At 47.5% G+C, this 13,144-nt stretch overlaps 1 long non-coding RNA gene across 1 annotated transcript; it reads left to right on the top strand.

Annotated features, from left to right (window-relative positions):
• Nucleotides 1-1,898: 1,898 nt before the first annotated feature.
• On the top strand, nucleotides 1,899-4,812 carry LOC131826000 (uncharacterized). The gene is made up of 3 exons (XR_009351387.1): nucleotides 1,899-2,487; nucleotides 2,645-2,739; nucleotides 4,503-4,812. It is a non-coding gene; the product is annotated as an uncharacterized LOC131826000 (long non-coding RNA).
• The last annotated feature ends 8,332 nt before the right edge of the window (nucleotides 4,813-13,144 follow it).

Below are 13,144 nucleotides of genomic sequence, written 5' to 3'. Positions count from 1 at the left end.
CCGCTCCACGTGCCCCCCTTCCGAAGCTGCACACTGGGCAAAGAGGACAACCTTCCCCGATGGAGGAAGAACATTCTTCGGTCAAGGGTAGAGGAGTAGCTGCCCACTCGCCTCCTCAGACCTCAAGATGTCAAGCTCTCAAGATTAAGAGAGAGAATAATTTTGACATTACCAATTCCTTGCAAAACACAGAATCAATATTTGCTGAATGAAGAAGGATGCACTAGTGTGTCAGTTTCATTACTTACAATGAGAGCTATTTCCTTGGGAACAATAGGTCCTAACAATTTTCACTGGGCACTTCTTCTGGTGGAAATGTCCAGTACCCAGACAAAATCTAATGAACATTGAATTTAAACAAGGAAGTTCGTTGTTCTTAAGGAAGAAGGTAGTTCCAGCAAGCAAAAGTCATTGGATCACAATTGTTCACAATCTCTCTGTGCATTTACGAAGTACATTTATCTGTGTGTCTCACTTGGGTCCTTATAGTGGCCTTAGGAGCCGGGTAAGCTTCCAGCCTTGGCCATAGTGGCTGCCCTGTTGCCCAGATGCCCCATTCATTCGTCTGTCTTCAAATCAGCTCAGATATCATTGCTTCCAGAAAGCCTTCTCCCCTTGCCCAGCCTTCTACAGATGTGCTTTAAAAAAATAACAATACTCCTGTGAAAATAATAAAAGTTAAAATAAAAGGACTCAGTATGGACCAGGTACTAAGCGTCATTGTACCTTGATTGTTCCTTCTGTCTGTTACCCATCCTCTGTATCCCCACGTGCTATGCCGCCTCCATGGTAACACCCACAAATAAAGCTGGAGACATACCATACGGTCATGTGAACAGAGGAAGTTTCATTAAACAGACTATTCAACAATGATAAGAAACTATAAAAATATAAAAAGAACTCTAAAGCATATGGGAGGGCTGAGGGAGAGTGCCCAGAGAAGGACAAACTTGGAAGGGAGTCCCCTCACCAAGGCTGGGGTTTAGACCCCATTGGTAAAGCTCTGGTTGCAGCCACTGGAGGGTGGAAAAGTTTGTGGGGTTGCCTGGACCTGAGCTAGGCCGTAGTCTCTGGGCAGCAGGAAACAGTTTCTCAGGGGACAGGGGAGCCAGTGCCGGTGGCCAGGTGCACAGAGAGCACTGGGATGTAGGAGGCCCCTCACTGGCAGGAGGGCATCTAGTCACCCATGATGGAAGGCAGTGGTAACAGCTGTCCAGGACAGAGGCCAGTGGAGAATGGCACATAAGGGAGTCAGGGTGTTGATGGTGTCCCCTGGGCTGAATGTTTGTGTCCCCTCCAAATGTGTATGTTGACATCCTAATCCCCATTGTAACGGTATTTAAAGATGTATTTATTTCTTTGAGAGAGTGTGTGCATGTGCAAGGAGGGATACAGAGAGAGGGGGAGAATCTCAAGCTGACTCCATGCCGCACACAGAGCCCGATGTGGGTCTCCATCACACAACCTTGAGATCACAACCTAAGCTGAAACTAAGAGTTGGACCCTTAACTGACTGCGCCACCCAGGTGCTCCCCGGCCCATTATAGTGGTATTTAGAGGTGAGATCTGTGGGGGGTGTTGGGGTTAGACGAGGTTAAGAGGGTAGAGCCCCCATAATGGGTTTAGGGTCCTTATCTAAAGAAAAACACCAGGGCTCTCTTTCCATTGTGTGAAGCAATAAGGTGGCAATTTCCTCACCAGACACCGAATCTGCCGACACCTTGATCTTTGACTCCTAGACTCCAGAACTGTGGGAAGTAAACATCTGCTGTCTAAGCTCCCGGCCTGTGGTATTTTGTTATGGTCATCTGAGCTGACTAAGGCACAGTGTTAAAGAAAAAACAGCAGCGGACCTTTACTAAAGGCAGTAAGACAGATTACGTTAGGATGACCACAGAAGAAGGAGGAGACTGCCGGACAGACTGAGCTCCACTCCAACTGAGATAAAGCTGAAAACAAAAAAGGAGTAAGAAGGGACTGGAGCCAGGGGGACATGGAAGACTCCAGAAGGGGGTAGGTGGAGGATTGCTGAAAACAGTTCGGCAAGTGGATCGTACACAGGATGCTCCTTATGGGACCACATACATGTTGTGCTTGGGCAGCACTGTGTTTTCTTGAGCAAAGACTCAGCATAGGGCTGGGGTCACCTTTATAGAGAGAGCCTAGTGTGGGGGTTGGGGAGAAGCCAGTTTGGTCAAGTCTCTTAACACAGTATGTGGGTGAGTCCTTTGTGCCAGATGGAGTTCAAGGTTCACAGGAGCCCACTCACTGGCAGGGGGAGCCTGGCCTGGGCTGTGGGGTGTGTGGCATCCCCATCGGAAGGGCCACAGGAAACACCACTGATGGCGGTGCCCAGCTCCCCTGCACCTGCCCACCAGCCTCGGCTCTCTTGCACCTGGGGAATCACGTCCTCCTGCTCAAAGACCACAGCTCCATCCCAGGACCTGCAGACTTCTCCTTACCCAGAGGCCACAATCCTCCAACCAGGTCTGAACCCCAGCCTGGGGAAGGGGACCCCCTCTCCTCCAAGTCCCTTCCCTGCACTCTTCTTCTTCAGCCTTGGCTCACCTTTCGAGTTCTCTTTCCATCCATAGAGCTTCTTCCCTGTTTCAGTTTTGTAATTCTGTACGTTACACACCCACAGCTGATCATGCGACTTCTGTCTCCTGACTGCCCCCAGCAAGGTACAAGGTCTGAGCTGAAGAATGAAAGTTCACGGCCAAGCAAGCTTGACCAGTGGTGAGTGAAATGAAGGCCAACGGGCTTCTGGGCCCTGAGGTTACAGGAAGCCTTTAATATAATCTCCAGTGTTACCCAGACAATGGACCACTTCTTCCATTGAAGCAAAAGGTGCCCTTCGACAGCATCGAATGAACTATAAGATAGGGGATGGCAAGCGCTCAGAGGTCAGGAAGGGACCAAACCCTGTATTTAATTGCATTGAGGATGCTTCCCAGGGAACAACTTATAACCCATTTTTTCTCCCCCCCCCTCACTCCTCTGCTCTCAACCTCATCTTTCTAAAGCACCCCCGTGTGACACTCACTGCGCAGGGTTCCGGCAGACCCCACGGGCTGAGAGCTTTGCCCCCGAGGACCGCCGCTACTCCAGATACCAGTCGCTAGTTCCCAGGTGTCACCAGGGCGATCAGCGGGCTCCACATCCGGGGTTCTCACAAGCCTTTCTCAGGCTCAGTAATGTGCTTGAACAGCAGCACTCGGCTTGAACAGAACTCAGGAAAAATTCTTCATTACTAGCCTGTCAAGTTTAGACACACCCAGGAATGGCGGGATGGGAGAGTTTATGGGGAGAAGCGTGCAGAAAGGGGTGTGGAGCATCCAGGCTCTCTGAGAGGCAACCCCCCAGCCCCGCATTTCTCTGTGTTCACCAATTCAAAAGCTTTCTGAATCCCGTTTTTATGGGTCCCGATTAAAATTAAATCCGTGCCCACTGGTGATTTAACTCAATCTCCAGCCCACCTCACCACCGTGACGCCCGGTGTCAGCCCTCTCATCACACTAATGGTTCCTATGGCAATGGGCTCCCAACCTGCTATCTCTGGGCTCACCAAGGTCATCTTAGTAGCATAAACTCAGGTCCAGTTGACAGAGACTAGTTACCAACAATAAAAGATGTTTCTCTAACTCAGGATATTTGCAAGGGTTTTAGAAGCTCTGTGCTAGAGGGGCACCTGGGTGGCTGGGTCAACGCTGGGGCGTCAGACTCTTGGTTTTGGCTCAGGTCAGGATCTCGGTCCCGGGATGAGGCTCTGCACTCAGCAGGAAGTTCTGCTTGAGATTCTTTCCTTTTGCTCCCCTTGGTCCTCCCCCTAACCCCCTCTGCTTGCTTGCATGCTCTCTTTCTGTTTCTCTAAAATACATACATACATACATACATAAAATCTTAAGAAGAAGGAGGAGGAGGAGGAGGAAGAGAAGCTCTGTGCTTGGAACTGAAGCAAAGACCAAATACAGATTTCTTTTTTTTTTTTTAGATTTTGTTTATTTATTTGACAGACAGAGGTCACAAGTAGGCAGAGAGGCAGGCAGAGAGAGAGGAGGAAGCAGGCTCCCCACTGAGCAGAGAGCCCGATGATGCGGGGCTCCATCCCAGGACCCCAAGATCATGACCTGAGCCGAAGGCAGAGGCTTTAACCTACTGAGCCACCCAGGCACCCCCCAAATACACATTTCTTATATGGCGGGCTGGCAAAGGGCCAGGAACTGAGCTAGGAACAGCAAGACAGAAAAACACAGTCTCCTGGAGAAGGTCAAGGGACCACACATGGCAACACAGTGAAAGCAAAGCTAGAGGAGAGCCAGGATCTTTGGGAGCAGGGAAGGGGCAGGTACCCTTGGTCAGAAATAATCTGTGCTGGATGGAGGGGGGGGGGGATAATGTAAGAAAGTGCTCCGGGAGAAACGTTGCCTGGCGTGTAATAAATGTCTCTCCAGAGGGGCAGATGCTGTGCAGGAGTAAGAAGGTGTCATGGTCTCTCTTAGGTTCTGCATCCTATGGACCGCCCCCCCACTTAGGCTCCTCCTCCCAGACCTGGTCAGGTGACCACAGCAGCGTGTGACAGAAGGCAAGTTCTCCCCAGCTGGGAACTCTGTGTAAGAAGAGCACAGGCAAAGTGTTGGTGATTTGGGACGATACGTTACAACACGGCTGAGAAATTGTCCAGAAACCTCAGGTCAGGGCAGATTTATGTCCCCCACCATCGGCATAAACCCATATAATTTGACGCACTGGAAAATTCAATACAGTGAAGCCGACAAGCAGGATTGTGTCGATAAGTCTTCAATAAAAGTCGTAAATGTTATTTACGTAAAAGTCATTTCCATGACATGGATTTCTGGTTGCTCTCCCATGCGCACAGATGCTAATGTTCTTTGGAGAGTATTATTATTGTAATTAATATTTGCCAGGGAGATGCTGAGCTGTCTGCTCTCCAGTCATGTCCTTCCTGCGTGGTTTGAAACCCTGATTATCTCAAAGGTTTTCTGCCCCAACTGTCACCAAGGCCCAGACAAGCACTTGCATGCACGTCCCTTCATTAGCCCGAGGTGTGGAGGAAGCTGTGGCCTCACCAAGCCAGGCGAGGACCTTTATCCCACACTCCCTCCCTTGCAAACCCACTGGGTTTTGTTATATTAGGAAGTTTAATTAGCAGAAAACAAGTGGGGGTCCCAGCGGGAGCCCAGGCTGCATCCCTCACTGGGATTGGATGTGTTTGAACAAGCATTGGGGAGGTTTTTTTACATCAAGGACAGATCTATTCCTCGGGAAAGAGAGATGCAGGGAAGTGAGATGAGCCCTCTCTTGGAGCCTGAGTGCCCAGAAATCCAAGCAAGAATCGTGAGATTCCCTGGAGGCTGTTTCCGTCACAGCACAGCCTGAACCACGTGATGGCTGGGGAGTGGAATATGGGGGTTGGCTTGAGTCTGGAACAGGAGTTGTGGCGTCCTCCAGAAGAACCTGAGCTTCATGGGAGTTGGGTGAACTCCTGAACCAAACTCATGGTACTGTCAGGAGGGGGCGGGGGAAATGCAAGCAGGTGTACAAGCGGGTGCAAGAGGAAGAGAAGAAAACCAAGACTGCATGAATGTTACCAAATGCTAGGAGCCCTGATATAGACCCAGGCGGTCCTCTTATAAATTCTGGAAGGTGGGAACTGAGGCTCAGAGAGATTTAGAATCCTGTCTGTCATTACACAGCTGGGAAGAGGTTCAAAGCTAGACTATCAGATTCAGAAGTCCATGTGATGTTTCTATCAAGTCTTTGTCCAAAATACACTTCTGTTTTCATTCAAGGTAAGGAGTTGGGGAGGCTACTTGTTTGGTTGAGGTTTATTTCTCTGTCTTGCCACAGATGCACTGCAGGTCAGCTGGGACTCTACTCCCAGTTACTACTGTCTTTACTCTGAGTCCCAGGTTTCTGGAACACTCCATCTCTGAACTCTGCTGGTCTCATTGCTGAAGGGAAGAGCTCTGGAGGGTCTCACCTGGACCATTAAAGGCTCCAGGCTGAAAGGACACCCATCATTTCTGCCCACCACTCCCTGGTTAGAATAAACCCATGGCTGCTCCTAACCACGGGGGGTGGGGGGGTGTACTCCTACCTACCATGTGCCTGGAGGGCTAAGAGCCAAAGTCCAGGGAACAACTCTAATGAGCCCACAGAGTTGAACTAGATACGGAGTTCTTTTTTTTTTTTTTTTTTTTAAAGATTTTATTTGTTTATTTGACAGACAGAGAGGCAGGCAGAGAGAGAGAGAAAGAGAGGGAAGCAGGCTCCCTGCTGAGCAGAGAGCCCGATGCGGGACTCGATCCCAGGACCCTGGGATCATGACCTGAGCCGAAGGCAGCGGCTTAACCCACTGAGCCACCCAGGCACCCCTAGATACAGAGTTCTTAAACCGTGTGCTATGGACTGAATATTTGTGCCCTCCAAAAATTCATGTTGAAATCCGAACCTCCACTGTGATGGTATTAGGAGGTAGAGCTTTGGGAAGGGTGATTGGGTCACGAGGATGGAGGCTGCCTGATGGGACTGTGACCTCCTAAGAAGAGATGGGAGATCTTGCCATCTCTACTCTCCCCCATGTGGGGATACGATGAGAACCTGGTGGTCTGCACCTAGGGGTGGATCTTCACCAGACACAGGATCTACTGGGAAGTTGATCTTAGACTTCCAGCCCGAGCTGTGAGAAATAAATGTTTGTTGTTTAAGCTCTTCCCACAGCCTGCCACCCCAATCTGTGGTAACTTGTTATAGCAGCTGGAACGGACTAGGATACCGTGCACCATGGGGTTCCTCAGGCCATCAAAGGGAGCAAGGAGAAGCTCAAACCCATACCCTGTTTTCTCTCTTCTGCATTTATATAAAACAAATATTTCTATATTCAAAAGTCATTAAAGGGCACTTGGGTAACTCAGTTGGTTAAGCATCTGCCTTCGGCTCAGGTCATGATCCCAGTGTCCTGGGATCAAGTCCTGCAAGGGGTTCCCTGCTCAACAGGGAGTCTGCTTCTCTCTCTGCCCCTCCCCCCACTTGTGCGCTCCCTCCTTCTCTCACAAAAATAAATAAAATCTTTTTTAAAAAAGTCATTAAAAATGGTTCTTTTCCTTTCAAAATTAACCCTGTCAGCTCTAACATGCTGCACCTCCTGGGCTCCCCACTAGGCCCTAATTAAAACTTGTTCTAAGACATGGGTTCTCACCTTGGCTTCACTTAAAAATCATGTAGACAGAGCGCCTGGGTGGCTCCCTTGTTAAGCATCTGCCTTCTGCTCAGGTCATGATCCCAGGGTCCTGGGATGAGTCCCACATCAGGCTCCCTGCTCAGCAGGAAGCCTGCTTCTCCCTCTCCCACTCCCACTGCTTGTGCCTGCTCATGCTGTCTCTCTGTCAAATAAATAAACAAAATCTTTAAAAAAGAGAGAGAGAGAATCATATAGACACTTGGAAAAATCTTTTTTTTTTTTTAAAGACTTCTATTTATTTACTTGAGAGAGATAGAGTTTGAGCAGGGGGAAAGGCAGAAGTAGAGAGAGAATCTCAAGCAGACTCCTCACTGAGTGTGGAAACCCAACATGGGGTTCAATCCCACGACCCTGAGATCATTACCTGAGCCAAAATCAAGAGTCACATGCTTAACTGACTGAGCCACCCAGGCACCCCCACTTGTAAAAATCTTGATGATGCCCAAACCTATCCTAGACCAATTCCATCAGGACCTCTGAGCTTGGAGCCCAGATGGAAACAATTTCATAGAGCTCCCCAGATGATTCTTCCATGTACCCCATTGAAGACCAGGCAGACCCTGGAGGAAACTTTAAACTCAGGCGGCTGGTTCTTATCTGCCAGGTGAGGGCTCACAGAGAAGTTAGAAGGGGGAATTTTGTCTCAGCCAATGAGGCAAGAAGTGAGCTCAGGACAGTTGAAGAGAATTCAGTAGTTCCCTTGACTACTAGTTCCAGCTCCTTCCCAGCAGTGAGAACTGGGAATAACGTGGGAAGGGAGCTGTGGGAGGCGTGCATAGTGGGAAGCATTGTCACTCCCGGCCTGGCCTGAGTAAGGCATTCCCTGGGAGCTGGTCACTCAGTTGCCGAGAAAACAGGAAGCATATCCGGAGGTGGGCGTCCCGCACCGGGTCCGGGGTGATTAAAATTCACACACATGTATATACACATGCACACACACACACACACACACTCATGTAAACACACCCCCCATCGACACACACACACACACACACACACACACACATATCTCCACACACATACACACACACATACACTCTTACATCTACACTCACACACATCTTACATATTCACAAGAAAAACATCAAATTTTAAGGCAAACAAAACTCAGCCTTTGCCTGGTCCAATTCTCTCAATTTACATGTGAGGAAAAGAAGCCCCAGAGAGAATCAAGGAATTTGAGAAGCCCCCATGGACCTTCGCATCAACTCTCCTTAGCCCTATGAAGAATCCATTTTGAAGGAAGAGAGGCAACTGAGAATTCTTCTCTGGGTCGGCAAGGCAAGGAGAAGGAGCCCCTTTGCCCTCTCGTCCTCAACACTTGGTCCTGACAATGAAGCAAGAATCCTTCCAACAGCATGGGCTGCATGGAGGGCTCCCCATGGTGTTTTGCAGAGAGGGCCCAGGGCGGTTTCCAGAGCTCAGTGCCCACAAACATTATCGTTACCACCCCCAGTCACTGGCCAAGCAGGGGCTTTGTGACCTCCCACGCCACATGCATTTCACTGGGAGTATCTTCCCAAGAGCAGGCTTGGGGAGGAGGCAGGAAGTCTGACAGGTACCCACTCACACATGTACAGGGGCAGATCGCTTGTGAGTTGCAAAGTTGGGGTCGTTCTCAGCACTTTTCCTTTCCCGCTCTGCCTCCAGTAGGGGATGCCAGGCTCTAGGCCCTGGAGGAGGCTCAGGGGGCCTGGTCAGAGTCTGAGGGCAGCTGCTCCCCCTGTGTATGGGAGACTGTGTTACTGGCCCTGTGGAGGGACAGGCGGCCAGGGCTGCCGAGCAGAGACAATGGGGCAGAGCTATCCCCCAGCCCAGCCTAGAGCCTCTGTCTTAGGTGAGGGTTCTGGGGGTCTTCAACTTGCTCATTCTTGGTCCCCCTCTGAATGTGACTGGGCCTCCTGGGCAGTGGTTTAGGGCACACCTAGAGGTTCTCAGCCCCAGCAAATCTCCAGGGCCCAGGTGATGGGACCACAAGAATTGGATCTGAGTGTCTCCTGGCGTGCTCATAGTGAGCAGCGTGGATGGGTGACCTCAGTGCCCTGCCAGTGCTCTAAGCTTGGGAATGGGGGGTTGAGGAGCCCCAACAATGCCTGAGTCCAGTGTCATGGATCGAAATAAATAAACATGATGTTTCCTATGCAACTAAGGAAGAGTCAAACTAGCACACATATGCATATCTATTCATATGTGTGCCAACTGTTTTAGTTTTGTTTGTTTGTTTTGGGGTTTTGGGCGTTTTTTTGTTTGTTTGTTTTGTTTGTTTTTTGGTACAACCAGTTTCCAGATGTTTTCTTTTTCTTTCCTTCTACTTCTTCCTTTTTTTTTTTTTTTAATCCTAAGCATGATTTGTGTCGGGCAGAAATCAATAAAACTATAGCAATCCTCACCAAGTTTAAGATGCCCCTACAACCCCTCCCCTTGTGAATTCGAGTTAGGACTTCTGTCACTTTTTGTTTGAATAAAACACACTTGATTTTCCAATTATACGAAATTAATTTAAAGAAATGCACTACAGTGTTCTACCTTAGAATATCAGTTATCCAGGCTATAGGGAAGAAAGAAGAATTTTCTAGAAAAGCAGTTACTATTAGGACTGAGGGAGAAAGCTGTGATTGGGAAGGGGCATGGGGTGCTTCTGGGGCTGGCAAGGACTCCTCTCCTGAGAGGTGATTATGGTGTTGCTTAGAAGTCATCATGGACACAGATCCCTCCGTCACCGACCAACATCTCCAAAATGGAAGGTGACTGGTGTGGTCATATCCTCTCTCCCAGGCCCTCAGGAGCTCCCAGTGGAACCTACAGCCAAGGAGGGGAAGCGGAGGAAGTGCAGAATCAAGGGAAGAGGAAAAATGGAAGGTTCTCGGGGTTTCTGTGGTTGTGTGTGGTGCAATGGTTTGCTTGAGTGCAGGCCCCTTGGCCACCCGGTCAGGCTACTTCCTGGTCCTGCCCAGACACTGGCAAGGTCTCCACCTAGGCCAGTGAAGGCAGGGCACACAAGGATTCTCTGCCAGGGCTGCGTGGCTTGGCTTTGCCTCCCTCTGTTGATCGCTCTGACTCCAGGACCCCCTCCCCAGTTACCTTCAAGGTCTGGTGGGCACCCCACTGGGAGTCCATCTGGGCCCAGCCCCATAACTCCTCCTTTGGCTGGTTCCTCCACACCCATGGCCCCTGTGCCCTCTCTAAAAATAACCCCTAAGGCCATCTAAATGTGTGTGTTTTGTTCCAAATTCCTCTTGTCATTTTTTTTTTTTTTTCCAAATTCTATGGCCAGGGGTGCCTGGGTGGCTCAGGGGGTTAAGCCTCTGCCTTTGGCTCAGGTCATGGTCTCAGGTCCTGGGATCGAGCCCCGCATCAGGCTCTCTGCTCAGCAGGGAGCCTGCTTCCCCCTCTCCCTCTGCCTGCCTCTCTGCCTGCTTGTGATCTCTTTCTCTGTCAAATAAATAAATAAAATCTTTTTAAAAACTCTATGACCAGATTTACTTATAATTAATGAAGTAAAATAGTGAAGTGCCCTTTTTGCCTATCAGATGGGTGAAAATTAAAGATTACTGATATCAAGTGGTGATAGCAATCCGAGGGGTCCAAACTGGTAGCAACTTTTTAGTGGATGATTTGGCAATATCTACCAATATTTAAACCATTAATGACTTTGAACTCTCTTTTTCCCTGCCATCTATAGATGCATATATCTACATCAGACCTTCGCAACTATGAGGAGATATTCGTCATAGCATTATTTGAGATAGCAAAGACCCTGAAGCTATCTAGATAACCACAAAATAGGGAATTTGCCAAATAGAGTGTGTCACATCCAAACAATGGAATACAATATAACCATTAAAAACAATGAGGTTTTCCATATTAATGACATGGGAAAATGTCTGTGATTTATTGTGAGGTTTACAAAAGCAAGTTACAGAATATAGAGTATGATTTTTTTTTTTTTTTAAATCAAACGTCTGTGCCTGGATCTGTATCTATACTCCTAAGTCCATCTGTGAGACACAGAACAATTCCAATAGCATTCTGGCTGGTGAGTGAAGCAGGTGTGGATATAGTAGGGACGAGTGATTTCTGTGAGGCTGGAAATTATCTACAGTACCTATGCATTGTGTTTAAAAGTCAAAGGTAATAGAACTTTTTTTTTTTTTTAAAGAATGCTCCATGCCCAACATGAATCCCAGTGTGGGGCTTGAACTCTTAACCCTGAGATCAAGATCTGAGCTGAGATCAAGAGTCAGAGGCTTAACAGACTGAACCTTCCAGGTGCCCCAACAATTTTTTTTTTTTAATTTCAATTTTGACAGTTAACAGACCCTCCCCTTCCCCAATGCCCGCTCTCTTCCCTGCCTCCCCACTTCCTGAAATAACAGGAAGTACTTTCACCTCATCAGTGGGGGTAAAGATTTAATCAACAGTCCACTTAGCAAGCAGGAAGTGTACAGACAAGGTATAAACAAAGAGTGTGCTTCCTAAATAGCCATTGGTCCCCTCCATGCCAATGAATTATATTTGCCTCAATACTCTGCCATAGGTAGTCTCCCATTTCATAGAGAGAGAAATTGAGGCTACTGAGAGTGGAGCTAAGATTTGACCAGTAGGTTTATCTGGTACCAGAGCCTTTGCCCATGACCCCAGTACTCAGATTTATTCCGTGTCCCTATACAGCCCAGTAGGGCCACATTCACACCCATCACCTTGATATGACATCCACTTGGTCTGGCCATCCTGTCATTTCCCAGTCTGAAACGGAATTCACACAAGAAAAGGCAAGATAAGCATTTGATTCTTCTCTTTACTAATTAGCAAAACAGTGTAGTAGTGCTCTGCAATGTCACCCCCAGGCAACTAACAGGTTTTTTTGAATATTTTTTTTTAATTGTCTGTGTGATTTGTTGTTTTGATTGTTTCGGTACTATAAGGTACTCAAAATTTTTTATACATTTATTCTACTTCAATTTCTTGGAGTCATTATTTATTTCCTTATTGACTGATGCTCAAATTTTTCCATTGTTGGTCATGGGAGGCTTTTTAAATGGACTCTTAGGTCTTTCCAACAGATCCTGGGAGTCTCTGATGGCTTCTGTGCTTTCAGGCTGGACAAGATGTCCCAAGCTCATCTTGTATATTTCCTTCCCTTCGAACAGAAGGACTTTTGGTTCCCCTAATAGGAGACAATATTAGGGACTGCAGTCTGAGGGGCAGAAGTACACATTCCAGTTGGATCGAGTGTTTTTGTTGATTGGGTGTGACTGGATTGGGTGTTTTGTTTTGTTACTGACATGATAAGTAGATTTATTCGTTTCAGATTTATTTGCATATTTTTGTTTTATCTTTCCTTTTTAACTTTTGTTTTTTAAAAATGCCAAATATTTATATTCTCTGGTTAAAACAATAAAACGGGATATGTTCAGAAAAGTCTGTATTTCTATTCTACTCTGCCTCTTGTAGGTAAGCAATTTTAACTCATCCTTGGTTCATTCTTCTGTTTTACCTAAATGAAAATATAAGAAAGTATGCATATTTACTTATTATTTAGTTATGTGTATATATTTACACAAAAGATAATATAACACTTTTTCTTCTATACTTCTGATCACATTTCTCATATCCATACCCAAACACTGGATGAAAGAAGCAAAGAACTGTTGTCTTAGAATTGACTTCATTGCTTTATATAGTGTTTCACACTGCCATTCCAGAGCCCAGGGGACCTTGGGACAGTGGGAAAGGGAGTGGCTGAACAGGGTGACTCTGGGGCCACCATGACCACTTCAACCACAGTAGCCACACCTCTGTTCTACATCTTTCGCATTCCTATCAAATTTGGTCTGAAAAATGGTCCCCACTATAAAAGAAATCCTAAGAGAAAATAGC

The sequence above is a fragment of the Mustela lutreola genome, chromosome 2, assembly GCF_030435805.1.
Source record: "Mustela lutreola isolate mMusLut2 chromosome 2, mMusLut2.pri, whole genome shotgun sequence".
NCBI classification, from domain to species: Eukaryota; Metazoa; Chordata; class Mammalia; order Carnivora; family Mustelidae; genus Mustela; species Mustela lutreola.
The sequence above is the reverse complement of the archived record's forward strand: the minus strand, read 5'-3'. Positions and strand labels throughout refer to the sequence as shown.